General features: G+C 39.3%; 1 long non-coding RNA gene across 1 annotated transcript in view; it reads left to right on the forward strand.

The window, feature by feature from the left end:
- LOC125964472 (uncharacterized) overlaps positions 1 to 21,778 on the forward strand; it is a 179,911-nt gene extending 158,133 nt beyond the window's left edge. Inside the window, exon 3 of the long non-coding RNA XR_007477521.1 lies at positions 21,547 to 21,778. This is a non-coding gene — a long non-coding RNA (uncharacterized LOC125964472). The remainder of the gene's footprint in view (positions 1 to 21,546) is intronic.
- Positions 21,779 to 24,284: the final 2,506 nt, after the last annotated feature.

Genomic DNA, 24,284 nt, shown 5'->3' on the forward strand with positions numbered 1-24,284 from the left:
AAAGGAGGACACTGGGAGAAGGAAGGTCTATGTGGTCCAGGGCTCTGGATTTCTCTTAATAAGAATTCTTCAGGAGGCTGCAGCCGAGACTGGGATGGTACATGGAAGACCATCGAACATGGTGGACCTGCATCAGTGGTGTTGTGTAAGAGCCCGTCGTTGCAACAGGAATTAAGGAATCAAAACTCCACTTCTTTCCTGTCTCCATCTTTGACACTAAGCACTACTCTGTGGACAGTGCTCCCCCTTGTGGTTTCAGAAGGAGAAGCATCCGAATTCCTTGAATGGCCCTGTTTTTTGAGTGAGAATCTGGGTTCAGGAACTCATTCTCTGGTCAGGCTTCGTACAACAAGAACTGGAAAGATGATATGGGGAGTGCAGGGGAGGTTAGAGAAATGTCCTTGCTTAATTTATTCTGTAAGAGATCAGAATACTGGGAATGAATGGAAACTTAATATAAAAATTTGTTCAAAAGATAAAGGAATGATAAAGGAATGAATCAAAGGTATGAGTGTGTGTGTCCGTGTGTGTGTGTGTGTATGTGTGTGTGTGTGTGAGAGAGAGAGAGTCTGTAGATTTCCAGGTAAAATGACATGTGATAGGATAAAGGGTAGTAGCTCCTTGATCCAAGGACGTGTTTTATATTATGACAATAATGTATTAGTATTAATTAGTATTAAAAGAGGAGCAGATCCTTTACATTTAACTTCAAAATCATATGAAAATATTAAGGCCTGTGTTAGTTTCTTATGACTACAAATTACCACCAAATTGATGGCTTAAAACAACACAGATTTATTTAATATCTTAGTGTTTGACATTAGAAGCCTGAAGTGGGTCTCACTAGGCTAACATCAAGGTTTTGGCTGGACTGCATTCCTTTCAGAGGCTCCAGGGGAAAATCCGTTTCCTTGCTTTGCTTTTGCAGATCCTAAAGGCTATCGGCATTCCTTGGCTTGTGTCTCATCTTTGAAGCCACTGTGGCTGGTCCAGTCTTTCTCACTGTGCATCCCTCTAGCACTGACCTTCCACCTCCCTCTTCCACACTTAAAAGGCCCTTGTGAAAACACTGGGTCACCTGAACGAGCTGGGGTAATCTCACTGTATTAGGATTGGCCACCCCAGTTTATCTGCAACCTTAATGCTCTTCTGCCATGTGACATACATGTTTCCGGGTTCTAGGCATTAAGCTATGGACATCTTAACCTTGAAAACATGCTAAGCAAAATATGCCAGACACAAGAGGACAAATATTGTAGGATTCCACTTGTATGAAGTATCTAGGTAGGCAGATTCATAGAAAATAGATTAGAGGTTAAAAGGGGGCTGTGGAGAGGGAGGAATAGGCAGTTACTGTTGAATAGGTACGGAATTTTTGTTCGGGGTGATGAAAAAGTTTTGGAAATAGCGGTGATAGTTACACAATATTGTGGATGTAATTAATGCCACTGAGTTGTCCCCTTGAAAGTGGTTAAAATGACTAATTTTGTTATATATATATATATTTTTTTTACCACAAACTTTTAAAATTTAATGTAATATACAGAAAGCATTGAATTATACACTTTAACGTGTGAATTGTATGTTAAATAAATTTTATCTCAAAAAAAACAAGATATGGGCACCTTGGAGTGGGGAGTATTATTCTCTCCACCACAGGTTGCAAAGGCAAGGGAAACGATCAAAATCAGAGAAATATGGAAAACATCTCAGTGGACGATAAGATGTCATATAAAAATGTGGCACTATGTTGACTAATTTCATTGACTTTTTGTTGTGGTTGTTAGTGCATCATAAATGTTTGTAAAAATCTGTGATTACTGCTGGGTATTTTCAAGCCCAGTTCATTATGATTTGATATTATGGTAAGTTAATTTTAGACAGATATTTAAATAGTTACTTTTTTCTAGATAGAAATAGCTTAATTGTCCTTTTACTGATTATAAAATATTAACTTCTTTATAAAAATTGTAAGAAGACCATATATGTGAAAGTATAACTAAGTTGTGGTCCTGTCATATAGAGACAACTCCAAGTGCATTTTAGAATATCCTTCTAGGTATTGGATAAGCCTAAAAGTGTATCACAATATCTGTTTGTTTAGATAAATGGGATCATCATTTTATCCATGCAATAAATATAGGTCTGCATCATAATTTTTAGCTGCTTTTCCGAATTCCTTTGTACGATGTATATTTAAATAATCTCTTATTGTTGGACATTTCACACAGTTCCCATTTTATTTTTCTAAAAAACCTGCATTTAAAAAATAAACACTCATTAACATTTTTGTACATACTTGTTTCATATATTTCCTGTCGATTTCCTTAGGATAAATTCTAGAAGTAGGTTAAATGGTAACAGGTATCAATTTAAATTAGGGTTTTTTTCTCAAGGATATAAATGAATAAAACAGCTAACAAGCCTGGAGAATAGAGCTCTTATTATGATAACACTGGATAATTTAAAAAAAACTGTATTGGAGAATAGGAAGAATGACTTTTGCACATGAAGTTTAAATATTTATTACTCATATAGTTGCATTGCACTCTAGTATGAATTGATTTTATTAATAATGTTTAAAGCTCACTTTCATTCCTTCCTTGGGGGTTCGAGAATCCTGAGACTAATAGGCAGTGAGATCCTTGCACAGGAAGTAAAAGTGAGCCATAAAAGATGATTCTGTCCTGTTTTGAAAAAGAAAGTGGAAATGTAGCTAAGGGCCAGCTATATGCCTCAGGTCATTGAGGTCACCTCCCTGGGCCTTGTTTGTCAAAGGATGGGGCTAAAGAGATGATTGATTTCCTTCTAGCTCTAATGTTCCTCCAGCCCTTTGTGCTCAGCATGAAATAAAATTACGTTTTGACATTGAAATTACTGGTTTACATTATTTATTTATGTATCCTTTTACTTCCAAAAAGGCTCGTAGCAACTTACAAGAAAAACTTGACTATAATAAGGCCAAGAATCACTGTATGATATCAGTCAAGTTACTCATACTCTTGTGCGTCAGTTTTATTGGTAGAAAGGGAATCTGGATAACACATTACACAGCTGTCGAGCAGATTATATAGAATAAAGTATATAAAATTCCCTGCACTGTCATGGTCTATAGCTCCCATCCTTATCCCCTCAAGTGAAAGAGGAAATGTAGAAAAACATTGTAACAAAACTCTAGGTAAAGAACGCTGCATAAAAATAGGCCCAAACTTCCTAGCATCTAGAGCAACGTGGGGAAATATGGTGATGGATGTAAGGGACTCTGCCTGGTAGCAAAATTGAAAAAGGGACAGATAAGTTTTTGATCATGAATTCTGAGTGGATCTCATCACAGGGGTCTTTATAAATGACATTAGATATTCTAATACGTATTATAATAAGAATTCTATAAATACATTTTTCGTCTGTATAAAAGGCTCATTGCAGATTTTACAATTCAAAATATAGTATCTTCCAGGGGTGTTGGAAAACTTTTAGAAGCATATTTATCTAAAGTTTTAAGACCACCTATAACCAATAAGTCCTGGCAAACTTCCTTGACGACTGACATTAATTTAATACATTTAAAGGTAAATTCTTATGAGTAAAGAACTTTAAATGTGTTGACCTACTAATTTAGCTCCTAAGAACCCAGTCTAAGGTTAAACCAAATACAAAACCCAGAGAATAGCTTAAGGCGTTAAAATGTTTACTGTAGTTTTATTTTTAATAGGCAAGCATTAGACTTGGTTAAAGCAAACCAAAAACCTGATAATGGGTAATGGATAAATACTGATATATATGTCTGACCCAATTAAAAATTTTTTTTAATTGTGGTAAAATACACATAACAAAAATTTCCATCTTAACCATTTTTAAGTGCGTATATTTTGGTAGTGTTAAGTACATTCACATTGTTGTGCAACTAATCTGCAGAACTTTTCTTACAAAACTGAAACTCTAGATCCATTAAACAACTTCCCATTTCTTCCTTCCCCCATCTCCTGGCAATCACCTTTCTCCGTTCTGTCTCTCTGAATCTGACTTCTGTGGTAGATACCTCATATGAGTAGAATCATGCCATATTTGTCTTTTTGTGACCGGCTTATATCACTTAGTATAATGTACATACTCAGGGTTCATCCATGTTGTAGCATGTGTCAGAATTCCCTTCCTTGTTAAGGCTGAATAATATCCCATCGCTTGTACGTAGCACATTTTGTTTCTCCATTCATCCACTGACAGAGCCTTAGTTTGCTTCCATCTTTTGTCTGTTGCGAACAGTGCTGCTGTGAACATGGGTGTACAAATAGCTTTTCAAGACCCTGCTTTCCATTCTGTTGGGTATAGACTCAGAAATGGAATTGCTGGATTGTATGGTAATTCTATTTTTAATTTTTTAAGGAACTGCCATACTGTTTCCATAGTAGCTGCAGCATTGTACATTTTCACTAACAGTGCACACACAAGATTTCCCATTTTTCTACATCCTCATCAACACTTGTTATTTTCTTTTTTTTTGATAGTAGCCATCCTAATAGGTGTGAGGTGGATCCAACTGTGATTTTGACTTGCTTTTCCCTAATTAGTGATATCAAGCACCTTTTCAAGTGCTTATTGGCCATTGGTCTCCTTTGGAGAAATGTCTGTACACGTGCTTTGCCAATTTTTTAGTCAGGTTGTTTGTTTTTGTGGTTGAGTTGTAGGTGTTCTTTACTTGGTCCTTTTCAGATATATGATTTGCAAATATTTTTTCCTATTACACAGATTGCCTTTTCACTCTGCTAATTGTGTCTTTTAATGCACAGAAGTTTTCAACTTTGTTGTAATCTAATCTATCTATTTTTACTTTTGTTGTTACCTGACATCATTTGTTACGTTTCAGTGTTACTTGCTAGTACGTGATGCAAAGTCTCTAAAATCCTGACCAAATTTAGGGCAGAATTTCTTCCAGATTTCATTGTGATAGATCTATGACTGAACTATAACGCCAGGCCCACCGAGTTCCCTTGTCCAGCTAAAAACTTTGTGGAGTCAATGTCACCAAGGCTGTTTAATTTTCTAGTTTAGAGGAATATTAAATAACATCATCTGACAAACTACTGTATATAAAGTAGATAAACAACAAGGACCTTCTGTATAACACAGGGAACTATATTCAGTATCTTTAATAACCTATATTGCAAAAGAATCTGAAAAAGCGTATATATATATAAGAATATATATAAGAAAAAAAAATATATAAAATTGAATCACTTTGCTGTACACCTGAAACTAATACAACATTGTAAATCAACTATAGCTCAAAATTTTTTTAAATACTAATATAAATCACATCATCTGATTCTAGAAAAATAGAATAAAAATTTTCCCATCAGCACAACAGCTCTCTTATCTCTCAGTCACTGTACTGGCCGTCTTCATTTCCTCCAGGTGTCTTTTTCCGTGCTTTCGAGGAGGTGCTTCCTGTGGAATGGGATAATTTAATCTCACAGCAGGTGGATTCCTTATCTTTCATTCTTGATTCATGTTGATTCAAATCATCAGGCATTAATTTCACAAATAAAAGATTTCATTGACTCTTGTGGGGAGGGGGGTTAATTTTATGCATTGTTACCGATTTCAAATATAGTTTAGTGCCAAAGAAATTCAAACACTGAAGAAAATCTACAAAAATAAAAAGGAATTATGAAATAAGTGTTTCACTGGGCACACATGCTGTAGGTGAGCTTTCTGTCCCAATACGGAATGTGTTCTTAGGTAGCCATCTCTCAGCAATGGTACATGTGAGCTTTGATCAGTATTGCAATTCTAAGTTAGTCTATACAAATAAAGGGGTCACAAATGAAGCTGTCTTAAGGCAGATACTCTCTATATAATACGATATAAACCTCAGATTAAAAAACCTGCACTCGTAAAATATTTATCGTCTCAGATTCCTAAGAGAAAAAGTGATGTCATTTGGTTCTCCCCACACCCGACACAGCTTCTTAAAGAAAATACACACTTATTCATTAAAAATGTAAACGCGGTAAAGTAGCACATTGGAAGGTGCAGATTCAGCAGAAATATCTGTAGGTCCTGAATTATATGGAAGTAGTAGTATTGGGAAAACCAGCAAGAAGAAGAAGGGGCAAAGTTCTATGTCACCTTTTTTACTTTGAATGTAAGTAATTCATGTTTTACTTCTCATTGAAAGGAAGAAAATACCATTTTTATCCCTTGTGATTTCCTGCCGTTGTAAACAAACTACTAGAGTGTTAGAATGGACGGGAGCAACAGACTTCCTCTAGCTTTCCTGTTTCACAGATGGGAACAGAGCGCTTTGTCATGAAGTGTCGCGCAGCCAGCCTGGCTTTGATCTACATTCCCATTGCCCATTCTCTGGGTTTTTTGCATGGCGGAGAGTTCCGCGTGGGTCCTGGGGACCCACTTTTCCACTTTGCAGCCTGTCCCGAGGAGGACAGATGTGGAGATGGCTATATCTGTAGCCTGAATGTTGTCTTTTCACTGCCTGTTGTAGGTGTAAGCTACTTCATTTGTTCCCGATGTCCTTTATTTTCATGGTAAATGAATGATACCTTGAACGCTCTTTTATATTTTGGTCTTACGTTCCACTCCCACTAGTATATACAAATTGTAATCATTCGCAAAGCGTCTAAAGGTCTCCATTCCATCACAAAAATTGAGGCTGAGAGGCAGTTTAAATCCGCCTCTGTTAATTTTTATTTTTCTATTTTCTTTATGAGCAACTTATCACATTACAAGCTGATTGTCAGGAATGTTTATGGAGCTGAGGTTGATTTTCGGAGCTGACCAACACAAAAATGGTTGATTGAAAAGTCAATGCATGTGAGTTCAGCCCTGGGCAATCAGCAGGGTGGTCAAAGGTGCAGGAGTGTTTTTTCCAGGTTTGGATCGCATCTGGCCTGTGTGTGTGATTCTCAGCATTTGTAGTTGAAATATCGTTGGGTCTAAAAGGCCACACGAACATTACCTGAACCCTGATTGCCACCAAATGGGAGGCAAAACACAATGTCTAAGGATTTGAGAATCAACCTTAATGTTTTTGGTGGTTTGGGAGATTTGTTGAATGTTTATGAATGTCAGTACATCTTGGAGTCTAACTCAAAATCCTAAAGAATGAAGGAATGCACAGATGTACTGCTGTTTACATTTCACTTTATACTGAACAAAAGCAGCAGTGCCTTGTGCTCAGATAAGGTAGAAGGGGAAACACAGGTAACTTGCAAGTCACAGTTATGAAATCCAGGAGCAGAGTGTAATTTACTTTCTCACCTTTTCTGACTTTGTGTTTGGAGGTTGGCAGGTTCAGGTGTTGGCCTGTGCACAGATTTGTTTCCTCAGGCTACAGTGCAGTAAAACTCATTTAGTCGTCATCTTCACCACCAAAATCACCACTGCTACACTGCCACCAGACGTCAGTGGTTTGTTTGAGAACCTGCCGAACTGGACGCAGCATAAGCAGCATGAGTTGGTAGAAAGAGCTTATCTTTCTTTAGACTCGAATGGCTGTGCAACTGGCTAAGTTACAATAGTCTAGTATGAATCTGGGGCGGGGGCGGGCAAGGTGGCTGGAAGCAGGACCTTGGTCCCTGTCTTCTTTGAAGAAGGAATTCAGCAAAGAGACCAAGATTGTGAAACAGATAAAGGTTTATTAGAAGCAGAGTACATGTGGAAAAGCACATAGGCAAACTCGGAGTGAGTTGCACCCAATGGGGGTGGGTTAGGTCACTTATATGGGGGCAGTCTTCTGGGTTGTCTCTGGCCAATCATCTTGCTTGTGCCCATACTTGACCTGACTCAGGGTCCTTCCCGGGAGCGCATGTATCTCTCAGCCAAGGTGGAGTCCAGTGTGAAGGTTTCTGGGAGGTTGGCAGGACATATTATGGGCTGGCATCTCTTTCTCCCTTTGACCCCTTCCCTAGACTGAGGACCTTCTTTGCACATGTGTGGGCTGGGAAAGCCCACTGACTACAAGAATGAGAAAAATGTGGTCGCTTTGTCTTTCACCCAATCCAGGCCCAATGCTCCTGCTAATATCTTATCTTGAAGCTTCAGGCTGAGCCTGGTTGCAGCTACACAGCCTGGGGCCCATCAATCTCCTACCTCATGACCATCACCCACTAAACCACAGATACACACACACACACACACTCACACACACACACACACACACACACCATGTGGCCATTTAACAAGCAGTGTTTTGAACACCCACTATCTTTCAAGCTCTCAGAGGATATAAACTAATAATTTTGAAGTGATAAACCCACTGAGTTAGTGCAGTCCAGGAAGTGTCCCCAAGGAGAGGACTTTTGAACTGAGTCTGCAGGGCGTAGGGAGCGATCATGTGAATATCTGGGAGATGTCTTGCCAGGCAGATGAGAACAAGGGAAGAACTCCAAAACAGGAATAAGCTTGAAGTGTTTGGGGAATATAAAGGCCAGGGTGGTAGGACTATTGGAAGCAAGGAAATGGGTGGAGGAAAGTGAGGTCAGAGAGGAACAGAGGAGTGTGGTGCAGTTGGGCTTGTAGAGCGCAATGTGGGTGAAAGATGTCGCCTGCCATGTAGGAAACAAAGGATGTTGCAGCCGTCAGGCCAGCAGCCACTGCAGTGGCCCCTGACTGTGTACCCTGGGGGGATTAGGATGGAGAAAAACAGGATACCGCCCTAGATAGCCAAGGTGCATATCAAAGGAATGATTTCAATGAGCCCAGACTCTTGAGAATCTTCCCATACATAGAAAAGCGCTAAATTCATTAACTTGAGATGTCTGGTTTTCTTTAATTAACAGTCATCGTTTGATGTTCCCACCATTTGGTTTTTGTGGCAAAAACTCCCATATATCCCGGCTCCTCCCTTACCTCTTCAGAGCAGTTCTTAGAATGATCTGAGAAACTGCTTCCCAGGCTTAAGTCTTCAGAAAGTCCACCGAAGAAAACATAATTCTCAATTTCAGGTGGTGCATTTTTTTCCAGCTGACAATACTAAGAGAGGGAGAAATTTTCCTCTACCTTTCTGGGTTCTTGTGGCTGGTCTAAGAATTCAGTTGACGTAAGACAGATTAACAGGAGAAAATCAAACAAAGTTTAGTAATGTGCATACATGGGAGAGACCCAGGAAAACTGAGTAACTCACTGAAATGGCTGAAACCCTCACGTTAAATAGCATCTTCAGCTAAAGACAAAAGAGGATGTTGGGGGTAGTGGTTTGGGAGTTCCAAGGGCTAAGAAGACAATTCACAGGAAGACAGAAAAGCAGATGTTAGTAAACAGATGTTTGCTGGGCCAGCAGAGACAGTAGGACACAGAGTTTCCCCCTTCACCCCAGCCCATATTCAGTGCAGAGTATCTCTGGTGACAGCTCTGTTCCTGTAATAGGCTCTCTATATAAATTCTTCAGGGAGTTAGCCGGGAGGGTCAAAGGTTTTTCCTGAGTCTTTTCGGCCTTGATTGTTTACAGCTGGAAATAATCCGTGTTACAATTTTGGGGTGAAAATTTTGTTCCACTACAGAATTCATGCTTGGACACCACTGCGCGGGGTGGGGTGGGGGGTTGGTAAAGCAGGAAGACTGAAACAGGATTGGTGTTCTGGAACATTCAAGAACGATGGATTGTAAAGAGGATGAGAACGACTGTTTCAGGAGGGCAGGGATTTGTATCTATTTTATTCATCGCTGTATCTCCACCCTCGGAAGGTGCTCAGTAAATATCTGAGTATACAAACAGGTGTGTGTGTGTGTGTGTGTTTTCCTATGACTGTTAATAGATTTTGTGAGGGATCCTGTTTGCCCCTAGAGTTCCTCCATCTACTTTATTTATTGGAAGTTGAACTTATTTTCAGAAAGAAATGGATACTTTTTTTGGTTGTTATTTAGTCTACGTATTTTATACGTACAAATCACACCTCTCTGAAATTCCGGGCAGGGGCCTGTGCTTTGCGTACTCTTCCATGTGCTGTAAATGATTTTTTTATACCTGTCTTTCTTTTGTAAAACAAAACAAAACTGTGCACCAGGTGACTTTTCCCTCACAAGAGCTGGATTTCTTTTTTTGTTAATTTAATGGCTTAGCCAATAGAAACATCCTTATCAGTTCCTTACACATTTACCTCTATTTTATTTCCTCAATTTCTCTATTACTGTTTTACCTGATTTTGTAACGGGGTGTTTAAATTGTGCTTCCTTGCCTTGTCTCACCTCTGTAGATGTATTTTAGATTTCTAGAGAGAGCTATTTCTTCCTTTATTTGTATAACAAAGGTGCATATTGCTCGATCAGCTCCTTGAATGCCTGCCTAGGGCCATGACTACACATCTAGTGGTGAAACAAACATTTATAGAGACAATAGGTCTAAACCCTCCTCAATACACACCCTTATCATCTTCCCTAGAAGCATTTCAATAGCTCCTCTACTGACCTCACTGTAGTTTCTTCTCACTCCAATTCATAGTCCAGTTAAACTCCCAGTTTTCTTAAAACACTGGTTGTGGATGTCCTTTCCTTACTTAAAAACCTTTTCTGGATTCTTTATCTACAGAATGAATTCTAGTCAAAGAATGCACAATTTGAAAAAAAAAAAAAAACAAACAAACACACAATTTGAGGTCTCTTAGCTTCTGACACTACCTACCACGTCAGCTCATTACTTTTTCCTCACTACCTAGAGTTTGGCCTTCTTCAACTACATCCTACTTCACTGAATGCACCATGAAGCCTCATGCTTTTGTTTTCATTTATCTCTTCTCTGCTTTTTCATCTCATCAAAAATCCTAAATTTTCAAAAAATTTATTTTATTGAAGTATAGCTGATGTACAATGTTGTGTCAATTTCTGCTGTAAAGCCAAGTGACTCAGGTATATATATACATTCCTTTTCATATTCTTTTCCATTATGGTTTATCACAAGATATTGAATATAGTTCCCTGTACTCTATAGTAGGACCTTGTTTTTTATCCATTCTATTTATAATAGTTTGCATCTGCTAATCCTAAACTCGCAGTCCTTCCCTCCCCCCGCCTTGGCAACCACAGGTCTGTTTTATATGTCTGAGTCCACTTCTGTTTTGTAGATAAGTCCGTTTGTGTCAAATTTTAGATTCCACATATAAGTGATATCATATGGTATTTGTCTTTGTCTGACTGACTTCACTTAGTATGATAATCTCTAGGTCCATCCATATTGCTGCAAGTGGCATTATTTCCTTCTTTTTTATGGCTGAGTAATATTCCATTGTATATATGTACCACATCTTCTTTATCCATTTGTCTGTCTTTGGACATTTAGGTTGTTTTCCTATCTAGGCTATTGTGAATTATGTTGCTATGAACATAGGGGTGCATGTACCTTTTTGAATAATAGTTTTGTCTGGATATATGCCCAGGAGTGGGAATGCGGATCATATGGCAACTCTACAGATATTTGAGGAACCTCCATACTGTTTTCCACAGTGGCTGCACCATTTACATTCCCACAAACAATGTAGGAGGGTTCCTTTTCTCCACACCCTCTCCAGCATTTGTTATTTGTAGACTTTTTGATGATGGCCATTCTGACTGGTGTGAGGTGGCAACTCACTGTAGTTTTAATTTACGTTTCTCTAATAATTAGTGATGTTGAGCATCTTTTCATGTGCCTGTTGGCCATCTATATGTCTTCATTGGAGAAATGTCTATTTAGGTCTTCTGCCCATTTTTCAATTGGGTTGTTTGCATTTTTTGTTGTTGAGTTGTATGAGCTGTTTGTATATTTTGGAAAATTAAGCCTTTGTTGTTCGCATCATTTGCAAATATTTTCTCCCATTCTGTAGGTTGCCTTTTCATTTTGTTTATGGTTTCCTTTGCTGTGCAAAAGCTTGTAAGTTTGATTAGGTCCTGTTTGTTTATCTTTGCTCTTACGTCTATTGCCTTGGGAGACTGACCTGAGAAAACATTGGTATGAAAATCCTGCTCCTCCTTTGAATGTCTCTTCAATGCCCATTCCCAAACATCTTGGACCAAATTGATGCTCACGGAACTTTGCTTTTGCTGCTGTTTTCTTGACTCTCTCTGTCACACTTAATTGATGACATATCTGTCTTCCTTACTGGTCTATGAGCTCCTTGAAGGTTGAGAAAGAACTTGATCATCATTTTATCACCAGTGCCATGCACAGTCCTTAACCAACTAAGAGCTCAGCAAATACTCTGTGAACAAGTGAGTGAGTGACCAAATGAATAATTATATTTGTAAGCCTGAGTTGAACTGCCTGGCCAGCATCATTCTCCATATCATCGAAACTTTGATGTCATGTCAGGAACTCTGAGATGCTGTTGTTGCTGAAGCAAGCAAAAGCGGATTGGGTCATCTTGGAACTCCAGCCAAAACAGTTGGGGAAAGTTTTGATCTTAAGTGTCAGGCATCTCAGTTTTTATTCTTTTTCTGAAATGACACCCTCTTCGTAGTTCATGCATTTCCTACAAATTTTTTTTTTTTTTTGCGGTACGCGGGCCTCTCACTGTTGTGGCCCCTCCCGTTGCGGAGCACAGGCTCCGGACGCGCAGGCTCAGCGGCCGTGGCTTACGGGCCCAGCCGCTCCGCGGCATGTGGGATCTTCCCAGACCGGGGCACGAACCCGCGTCCCCTGCATCGGCAGGCGGACTCTCAACCACTGTGCCACCAGGGAAGCCCCTAGAAAAATATTTAAATAAACTTTTCTTTACTGAAGAATAGCATGCATACATAAGTGGGCAGTGTGATGAATTTTAACACAGCCAGGAAGTCAGCACTCAGGCTGTAACAGACATCACTGATGCTCTGCATTGTGTCCCTTTAGTCCATCTACTTTCACCTGCATGTGGGGAAGACAGTGCCTTGCACACTGACTGTTTCTCTTGCACATGGAAGCTTGTCCACGAGAGGGCAAGCCTCAGTCCCTCCTGGGCATGGGAATCTGGTCATAAACGGCTCAGCCTCCCCATCTTCCAGAGGGACAATCTTGAGGTGTGTTCCATGTGGGTTCTCATACAGTGAATAGGTATTTCACGTATTTAGCTCAAGAAATTTCCCACATAAATTTTTGCTAAAAACATTGTGTTAAGTTTTGTGTACAAACACACAAAAATTTTGTTCTACATAAGCATCACACAAAACCATTTTACTGAGAGGTAAATATGGCTTATGAATTTTGGATACTAAACAAGAAGAGATATGACCCTGAGAAAATACTAGCTCAGGAAACAGTCCATTGGTATGTCTGTACACCATAGGGGCAAAGGTTACACCTCCTCCTTGGAGATGCAGTCAAGACCAGATATATCAGTAGTACAATTGTTACCAAACCAAACTTGGGTCCACTAGCCTGTGCACAGTAAAGCCAATCTACTGACACCGGGTTGTGGTGAAAGAAAGTGCAGCATTTATTGCAGGGCACCAAGCAAGGAATCCAGGGCAGCTAGTGCTCAAAACACCTGAACTCCCTGATGGGTTTCAGCAAAACATTTTTTTTTTTTTTGCGGTACTTGGGCCTCTCACTGTTGTGGCCTCTCCTGTTGCAGAGCACAGGCTCTGGACGTGCAGGCTCAGCAGCCATGGATCTCGGGCCCAGCCGCTCCGCGGCATGTGGGATCTTCCCGGACCGGGGCACAAACCCGTGTGCCCTACATCGGCAGGCGGACTCTCAACCACTGCGCCACCAGGGAAGCCCAGGAAAACATTTTTAAAGGCCACATGAGGGGGATGGGGGTTGCAGGGTATGTGATGAGCTCATGCACAATTCTCTGATTGGTTTATGGTGAGGTAATAGGGCGATGTCATAGGGGTCAACATTATCAGTCCTTAGGCTCCAGTAGGCCTGGGGGCTGTGCCCTTATGGTCATCAAGTAGGTAGCATCTTCCATTTGGTGGGGGTTTTCACATCTGTAATGTGCATTTCACTCAGGATACTGTTATCTAGGTACTTCAGAGAGCAGCTAAAGCAGAGGGTATGATGGAGGAGTCTATCCCAGGAAGGCCCCATAAGGTCCTGCTTGGTTATACAATAAATGTAAAATGATCAAATTCACTTACTAAAACAAAGAGAGTTTTAGGTAGGATTAAAAAAAAGCCAGCTATTGTATATGCACTTGATAAGACTGACACCTAAAATCTAAGCCTAGAGAAATTTTGAAGATAAAAGGCTGAAATGTTAACCAAAAATATAAAAGAGCTAAAGAGGAACATCAGTCTGTGTTAAAAGCAATAGTGTACTAAGAATATATAATTCTCAAGACTTTTATGCATTTAACAACCTAAGCAGGATTCATGAGACATAAAATGAAGATTATTAGACTTTGGGAGATTTCAGCACAGCTCTTTCAGAAACATACAGATAAAGAATGCAAAAAGAGACAACAATATTTGTAAGAATATAACATAATGGAACCACAGAATTAATAAAGTTGAAATGTGTATAAAATATTTCATCCAACAAATAGAGACTATATATTCTTTCCTAGTACTTATTAATCTTGTATAAACTTATTTATGATAAGTCACAAAAGGACTCTCAACAAATTCCAGAGAATTAGTATTATGTAAGTGATATTCTCTTACTGAAATTAATATGGTAAATATTTGTAGATGTCACTGATAGGAATAGAAATTCTTTGAGGTCCTCAATAGTTTACAGGCATGGAAGAAGTTCATGAAATCAAAATGCTGGAGAACCAGTGACTTGGTCAAACTCCCTTCCTTCTCCCTCTCCTCATCCTCCATCCCTGAATAAAAGGAAAATTAATCAAGGTTCAGTCAGTTTCAGTTTCAAGGCTTCATGAAATAAACAATCATAGTATTTACCAAAGGATTCTATTTTTTTTTATGATGGTAAAACTATGTTAATATCAAAACCTGACAAAGATTGTAAAGGAATGAAACATTTTAAGACAACTCCTTTATGAATGTAGTTGCAAACTGCTTAAATGAAACATAATAAAGTCCAGCATTGTATAAAAGAAACATTGTTACTGAACCGAAAGGTCATAATTTGGAGCAGAGAAAAGTTTACTGCAGGGCCAAGCAAGGAGAATGGGTGACTCATGCTCAAAATCCTCTAACTCCCCAATGGTTTGGGGGGAAGAATTTTTATAGGCAAAATTTAGGGTGATGGCTGCAGGGTGTGTGACTTTCTTCTGATTGGTTGGTGATGAGGTAGCAGGGTGCTGCTCCAGAAATCTGGTGCTCAGCCTGAAGTTGCCATCTTCCACCTGGGTGGGGGCCTTGGTTTTGCAAAAGAACTCAAAGGTATTGTTATGTGTACTCCTTGAGGAGGAACCAGCCTCCTGCCCCAAGGCTGCACTATTATTTCTTGACTGCTTCTCCTTTGTTTCTGCATTCCCTCTCTTTTGGATTAGCAGCTGGTTAAATCTGCCCTTTGGAACTCAGGGAAGGTCAAGGAGGATGAATGAAGCCTATTTCCTACAAACAAGAATTCGGGGACACAAAAAGATTTGTATCCCGTAGGGCCCCACAGGGTGCTGCTGGGTTTCAATATTATCAGGTAGAGTTTATCTCACAATTACAAAGGTGATCCACATTAAAAATTAATGTAATCTATTCATTAATATATAAAGGAAATATATATGATCTCCTAAATAGATACAGAAAAGCATTTGGAATAATCCGATAATATATTTGTTAAAAATCTTTTATCAAATTAGCAATAGACCATGATTTCTATAATCTTATATATGGTATATAACAATACATAGCTAGTGATCTAAATTTAGAAAGATCCAATTAGAATCAGAAACAAGACAATGATGCCTGCCATCACCTCCACCATTCAATCTACTGGTAATCACAGCCAATACAATAAGGGAAAAAAAAAATAAAAAGCTTATTTAAAATGAAGAGATACGGTTAGCATTATTTATAGATAAAAAGGTCTACAACATAATCCAAGAAACTTACTAGTCAAATTACTTGATAAAGAATCAATATATAAAATAGACAGTTATTCACATATACCAAGAATAGCCAGTTCCAAAGAGTAATGAGGAAAATCAGTTACAACATCAATAGCAACCAAATTGCAAGTTATCAAGGAATCAAGTGAAGTTATATTCATAAGGCCTTTGCAAAGAAAATTTTAAGTTTTATTGAAAGATATATAAGAAAAGTGGAGAGATTAGCTGTGCTTGTGAATGGAGTGACTGGGTTTCATCACTTTGTCAAGCTAATTTCACTTCAAGCTAATCTATAAATTCATGGTAATTCCAGTGAGATTTTAACAGTGTTTGCACAAAACTTGACAAAGTAATTTTTAAATTAATATATGTGATGGAATTTCCAATAATAGTTCAGATAATTCTTAGGGAGAAAAACAGAAAGAAGAGAGAAGCCTTACCATAATAAAGCCATTACTTTGTAAAGATAAAGTGATTAATATAGTGCAGTATCAGTTAAGTATTAACAAGATCAACAGAACATTATATAGAAACGCAAAACAGATCCAAGCATATGTGACAAACTGCACAGAACAGAGGTGGCATTCAGACCACTGTAGTGATGGTGATATGGTGAAATGGTATTAGAAAATTTGGCTGGCTGCCCAGTGAAAACAAAATTAGGTCACTATTCAGCATCATATAAAAAGATGATCGCTATAATTTTTAAAACAAAAAGATTCCCCAGTTTGCCAAAGACAAAAGAGGGAAATATTTTTATGACTTGAAGGTAGAAAGGATTTGTTAAAGAAAATACACAAAGCACATACTATAGGGGAAAAGATTGAAATTTTTGATCAATTTAATATTTAAAACTTTATTATAAAATATCATAATCAAAGTTAAAAGTGAATTTTTTAGGGCTTCCCTGGTGGTGCAGTGGTTGGGAGTCCGCCTGCCGATGCAGGGGACGCGGGTTCGTGCCCCGGTCCGGGAGGATCCCACGTGCCGTGGAGCGGCTGGGCCCGTGAGCCATGGCTGCTGGGCCTGCGCGTCCGGAGCCTGTGCTCTGCAGCGGGAGAGGCCACAGCGGTGGGGGGGGCCGGCGTATCGCAAAAAAAAAAGTGAATTTTTTAGACTGAAAAGTGATATCTGCAACATATCTTAACAGGATGAGTTCAATATTAAGAACATATAAAGAATACATATAACTCAATAACTAAAAGATGAACAGTTCCAGAGAAAAATGGGCAAAGGACAGGAAAGGCATCCAAATGACCATTAGACATAGGAGAAAATTCACCCTCACTAGCAATCAGAGAAATGTGAATTAACAGTCATAGCTTCCCGTTACATGAACACAAAACCATTAAAATCCGTCGTTTTCTGTAGTCCTAGCGTGTATGGAACAAGCCCAGGGAGTTTTGTCTATTGCACAAATCACTTTTTCCACTCTGTAAGTTGTTTTTCTCCTATACTCATGTGCAATTTTAATTAATAAGAACAGATTTGAAATGGACTTTGCTTGGTTCGTGCCTGTGGGAGACTGAATAATGGCCCAGTGAAGATGTGCACATCCTAACACCTGGGACCCATGACTGTACTCCCTTACATGGTAGCAGGGACTTTGCAGATACGATGAGGGATGTTGAGATGGGAGATTACCCTGGATTTTCCTGGGTTATCCTGAAGTGTCCTTACAAGAAGGAGGAAGGAGGACAGCACAAAGAGTGGAGGTGATCTGAGGATGGTAACAGAGGGAGGAAAGGCAATGTGAGGAAACGAGGACAGCCTCTAGAAGCTAGTAAAGGTCAGGAAAGATCCTCCCCGACTCCAGGGTCTCCAGGAGGAAAGCAGCTCAGCTGACACCTTGAGTTTAGCCCACTGAGGCTGATTTTGGACATCTGTCTTTCAGAACTGCAAGATCGGGACTTCCCTGGTGATCCAGTAGTTAAGACTCCGTGCTCCCAATGCAGGGGGCCTGGGTTCAATCCCTGGTCAGGGAACTAGATCCTGCATGCCGCGACTAAAGATCCCACGTGACGCGACTAAGACCCGGCACAGCCAAATAAATAAATAAATATTACAAAAAAAAGAAAAGAACTGCAAGATCATATATTTGTGTTGTTTATAACCACTGAATTTATGATAACTTGTTACAACAGCAGTAGGAAGAGAATCCAATGACCTGTGTGGAATATAGGATTTCTCTTCTACTGTCTTGTGAGATGATATCAGAAAATTCCTGATCTATATGAGAGCTCCATCCAGGTCTCTCAACCCAGAAGATCTGTTCCCCACTATCTGTTCTATAAGCGCCCAGTGAGAAGAATCAGGTACTACCAGAAACGGCTGAGTTTCTCAGATGAAATCAACTAAACATATGCTGCTTAGTTATTTACCAGTTACTCATACCCTGAGGCATTTTACCCCCACTGGCCTGCTTACATGATATGTGTTCTTGGGCCATCAAGAGAATTAATAAATAAAGATGTAAACCAGTCATCAGGGAGGCTAGAGCTACGTTTTTCTCATCTGCAGGCAAGATGTACCATGGTCCTGAGCGGCAGTGGCAGCAGTGGTAAATACGAAAGAAGAGTTACCTAAATTTTGTCAAGTTTATGTTATTTCTGGTCATGCTAATAAGATACTGACATTTGGAAAGTACCCTGACATTCACAGCTGCAGTTTTTCCTGTTTTTCCCAGCCCAGCCTCTGCAAGTCAGGCCTGGGGATCTGTTTGGAGGGAGAGGAGAGCTGAGATTTGGTTTCAGCCTGTCCTTGAGCAGCCGCTGATCTGTGAGTGATGGGAAGTGCCAAATGGCCTAAGAGTGAATGGCTGCAATTTGCAGTGTTCTTGCTTGCACACACTCTGTTCCTGTACATTGCAGGAGCAAGGCCAGCTCAATACAGCCCGCTTATTTTAACGTCTGTTCGTCTTCGTGTGGGTTGTTGCGCGTATCTGTGGAAGGCGGTGCATTTGTGTGCAGATCCAGGTGTTCTCACGTGATCTGGGTAGGATTATGGAAGCCTGCAGTTTACATCATCATATTCTAGCCAGCTGTCAATAACGTCCATTTAAAATATGGTACCAATGGGCTTCCCTGGTGGCGCAGTGGTTGAGGGTCCCCCTGCCGATGCAGGGGACACGGGATCGTGCCCCGGTCCGGGAAGATCCCACATGCCATAGAGCGGCTGGGCCCGTGAGCCATGGCTGCTGGGCCTGCGCGTCCGGAGCGTGTGCTCCGCAACGGAAGAGGCCACAGCAGTGAGAGGCCCGCGTACCACAAAAAAAAAAAAAAAATATATATATATATATATATATATATATATATATATATATATAGTACCAAAAATGTGATTAAAACTCCAAGTGGAAGGTCACAGTGTGAAAGGCAGATTTGTAATTTATTCGAATCCCCTGGTTTGTTTTGAAGGGTAGGTGGCCCCTTGTTCTGCTCGTTTTCCTAAAGTGATCAGTGCCTGGGACTTCAAAGATAAGCTGGTCCTGGGAGATGAAGATCCTACTCAGAAAAAGAAAATGTTGTTTTGCCTCAGGTGGAAAAGTGCCCTGACCGGCTCGCCAGGAAGCTGATTTCAGTATTCTGTGCTCCGTATGACATCCTCAGCTTTTGACGAAACAAAGCACTCTTTCTCTTAGCCACCGATAACTGTAACATTCTGCTTTATTCATCTTGGGCTGTATTTAATTCCTTTCATCCTTACTATTACTTTTCTAGGTAGATAAGAAAATTGAGCCTTTAACAGGCTAAGAGATTTGCCCAAGGTCACAAATATGGTAAATGGCAGAGCTAATTCTTGAGGTGTTTTTTCAGAGCAGCTCATAGAATTTTTTTTTTTTTTTGAGAGGATAAATCTACAGAGGTTAGTTACACAGCACTTGCAAGAAATGATTAGAATCTATATTTTATTAATTGATGTGCATGAATTTGTCTGGATATGTTTGGTGCATATGCATAATTTTAGTTTATAGGGATGTAGTGACATGAGTATCTTGATGGTCTAGTTGTTTGCATGAGGCTTTTCATACACTTTCATGTATTTTGTTATTGTAGTTGTGCTTTTTTAAGCCACAAGAAGTTGCTAGCACTCAGTTTGGGCTCCTTATTACCGCTGGGTTTTGCTCAGCATCAGATAATAACCAAAAGATTTAAAAAAACCTTACTTTAGGCTTGAATTAATAAAATTAAGCATTTTCCACCACATACATTTCAGCAACCATGGTTTGTTCAAATTACAGCGGGTACTTGGCGTGTTTTGCTTTTATTATTTTTCTCTGTGTTGATTTTCCCCTGTGCTTATAATTAGACCAAGCCTCAATATATTTTGAATAATAACATTTAAAAAGTTGTTGCAAGGACACAAAGAGGAGAAAGGCAAAGATTTGCAGCATTAATAGCATTATTTCAGTGTCCTTTTCATACGGTTCATAACAGTTGCCAGGTTTAATCACAGCTATTCATCCCCAAGGAACTATTTGGTTTGAAACAATTTTAGACATGAAAGTTCCTTGACCAGAATGCTTGGTAGTCTGGAGTGGAGAAAAATGAGAATAAGAAATAGTGTTGTCATATTTTAACATAAAAAATTTCATATCCTGTGAAGCCACCAAGGAGCAGATACATAAAGATTGTAATTTGTACTTTAGTGTGTGTGTGCGTGTGTGTGTGTGTGTGTGTGTGTGTGCGCGTGTGTGTGCTTTGTTGCTCATTTTCCCCTGAACAGGTGTGAAGACCAGCCTTGCCAGCAGGAGCCTGGGTGATTCATTAGTTTCTCCTCACTTCATGCAAGGGAACAGTGTTTCACACCTGAGGTGCTTACACTCTGACCCACCAGCCCCTGATGGAGGGCCAGTGAAGCCAGCCTCAAAATAGCAAAAGGGAGGATGTATAGATATTTCCCCTGATGGGTTAGGTGGCCTCCAGCGCTTCTCCTGGGTTCAGGGGCAGGGTGCATTAAAAAGGTCAAGGGTTTGTATCTAAACAAAACTCTATTTGAATCCCAGGTCTTACAATGTAGTAGCTGTATTCAACTGGGAAGGTTATTTAACTGCTGTGAGCATCGGTTTTCTCATTTAGAAAATGCAGTTAACAGTTACCTGCTTTGTAAGTACCTCATTCTTGTCATAAATGAGAAACCATGACATACACAGTGTGTGGTACATAGAAAGCATTTGATATATGGAAGCTGTTCATATAGATGGCATTGCCTTTGACCTCCCTGTTAAATTGCAGTCAGTCTGGATTGTGGCTGTCCTTTTATGAAAGGTGGAGCTAACAGGGTCCAACTTGCTTGGGAATATTGCTTCAAGAAGACAAGCAGCATGTCCAGGGTAGGTTCTACATGAGAAAACAGATCTAGCCTCTTCTTCTTACCCTACTGAGAGAACCAGAGATTTTTTAAATGGAGGTATAATTTACATAGAAGAAATTGCACAAATTGAAAGTGTACAGCTCTGTGGATATATTTTTGTCTTTATGTAGCTATTTTTAATTGGAGTATAGTTGATTTACAGTGCTGTGTTAGTTTCAGGTGTACAGCAAAGTGATTCAAAGTTTCAGGTGTACAGCAAAGTGATTCAGTGATTCAGTGATTCATATATATATGTATTCTTTTTCAGATTCTCCTCCATTATCGTCATCATTGCAAGATATTGAGTATAGTTCCCCGTGCTCTACAGTAGGTACTTGTTGTTTATCTATTTTATATATGGTCGTGTGTATATGTTAATCCCAAACCCCTAATTTATCCCCCCCTCACCTTTCCCCTTTGGTAACCATACATTTTTCTTTGATGTTTGTGCATCTGTTTCTGTTCTGTAAATAAGTTCATTTGTATCATTTTTTTTTAGATTCCACATATAAGTGATATCATATGGTATATGTCTTTGTCTGACTTACTTCACTTAATGTGATAATCTCCAGGTCCATCCATGTTGCTGCAAATGGCATTTTTTGTTCTTTTTTATGGCTGAGTAATATTCCATTGTATAAATGGATCACATCTTCTTTATTCATCTGTCAGTGGACATTTAGGTCGTTTCCATGTCTTGGCTGTTGTAAATAGACAACACAAGTTTTGATTGTTGATAATAGGCCCTCAATTAATTAATTTATTTTTGGGTGCGTTAGGTCTTTGTTGCAGTGTGTGGGCTTTCTCTAGTTGTGGCGAGCAGGGACTACTCTTCCTTGCGGTGTGCGGGCTTCTCATTGCAGTGGCTTCTCTTGCTGCAGAGCACGGGCTCTAGGTGCGTGGGCTTCAGTAGTTGTGGCACGTGGGCTCAGTAGTCGTGGCTTGCGGGCTCTAGAGTACAGGCTCAGTAGTTGTGGTGCATGGGCTTAGTTGCTCCGCAGCATGTGGGATCTTCCCAGACCAGGGATGGAATCCATGTCCCATGCATTGGCAGGTGGATTCTTAACCACACCGCCACCAGGGAAGCCCCCAATAAATGTTAATGAGAACAGGTTTTATGTTTTATTGGTCCCTTTTGGATAATGGTGTTAAACTTTCTAAATCTCTTTCTTTAACTGTAAAATCACACATATGATATTCTAATGGACATGTACAGATTTTAGCAAAACCACTTCAGATTTGCAGGTGAACAATGCAGATTCCTATGCACATTTTCCCTATTGGCCTGGCATTTATAAACAACATTTGTAAGCATATGGATCAAAATTATTCATTTCAAGACTTCAAAATAGAAGCTGACGTGCAAGAACAAATGTAGCTATACTCATTTAAAATAAAGTATAGAACTTTACTTTCTTTTGATAAAACAATGTTTTTCTTCGATAACATCAATGAGACAACTGTCTATAAAACAATAAGCAAAATAGCTAAATTTTCATGGTTAAAATTAGAATATATTAAATTTATAGATTTGAACACCACTATTAATATGCATAGCATCATTGTCAGTTTCACCTACATCATTAATTTGCCTACTTCTGATATATAAAGTTGCTTTGTCTTTATGGAGATAGTCTAGCATTATTATTCCTGAACGGCAATGTGAATATACATGCTCTAATCACTCTGCCTTTACTTATTTCTGCTGTCTTACTTATTAGCTATTTATCCATGGATAAAATGAAAATGAATTCAGAAATAAATATGAAACCACAGCTAAAAGGCACAACGATAATTTGCAAACGTCCTACTGTAAGGTATGCCTATAGATTTCTGCCCCTAATGTGGTTGGATGACTAAGACAGTCTGCACTTATATGCAACTGCAGCTGGTCACTGCTATAACTCTACCCTTGCTCCACCAGTTGAGAAAGATGTAAGAGTGTGAGAGTGGTATTATTAAAAGACTAACCTTGAATCAGTACTAATACATACAAACATCAGTCTTCACAAAGTTTATACTTTGACTACTATCGATTACAAACTATTAGTTTCATACCTCTCAGTATTGACGGGGGGATTGAGAGTTGCAATTATGATTAGAATGCAAAATAATTTAACTCTGGGGCCTATAGTGTTTTTGTTTGTTTGTTTTTTAATTCAGGGGAAATTCACCTCACATAAACTTTAACCATTTTAAAGTGCACAATTTAGTGCCATTAGTTCATTTACGATGTTGTGAAACCACTGTCTCCATTAAACTCATTTTCATTACACCAAAGTTTTAGTCTATTTTTGATCCATTATGCCAAATGTTATATAAATCTTGTAGTAGATGGAGGAGGGGAAGTACCCAGAGATTGTTTAGGGATGTCACTTCAGCAGAAAGCAGGTATATCCGTCTTCTAGGAAAGGCCACCCCATTGCTCTACTTGTTTGGCAAATTGATCATCACTGTTAATCAATCATTCAGCCATCTACATTGAATATTCAGACAACTGAAATGAATATATCTCAGTACACACACACACACCCCTACAGACATGTCTCCTGCTGCCACAATGGGGAGGTATTAGTTCTGATAATAGGAGTAGCAGGTAGCAAGATGGATGGAAATTTGTATGCAGCCCTAACATAAAAGACTATTTTATTCTGTTGTGCTCTAGCCTTATAAAAAAATGGCTTCTCCATGGGTTAAGTTGCCAGTCATTGATACAGAATGACTGCTCAGATATCTCAGCACATCAACCATCTGTCAGTGGATCCAGCTTTGAGGGTTATGATGATGACTGTTGAAAGACAACAGACGGACCTGTCATTACTGTTCATTCTCCTCTTTTTCTCTGGCACACGTTCCCAGAAATGGGTTAGTGCTTCTGTGAGCAAATTATAGATGTACCATGAGGTAAAAACTCTCAGTGTTTTTATCTTGATGTTGCATTTTTTTCATACACAGTATATATTAATTTTGAAGCCCTGATCTCCATTAAGTTCAAGTGCTATCCTG

The sequence above is a fragment of the Orcinus orca genome, chromosome 5 (genome assembly GCF_937001465.1).
Source record: "Orcinus orca chromosome 5, mOrcOrc1.1, whole genome shotgun sequence".
Taxonomy (NCBI): domain Eukaryota; kingdom Metazoa; phylum Chordata; class Mammalia; order Artiodactyla; family Delphinidae; genus Orcinus; species Orcinus orca.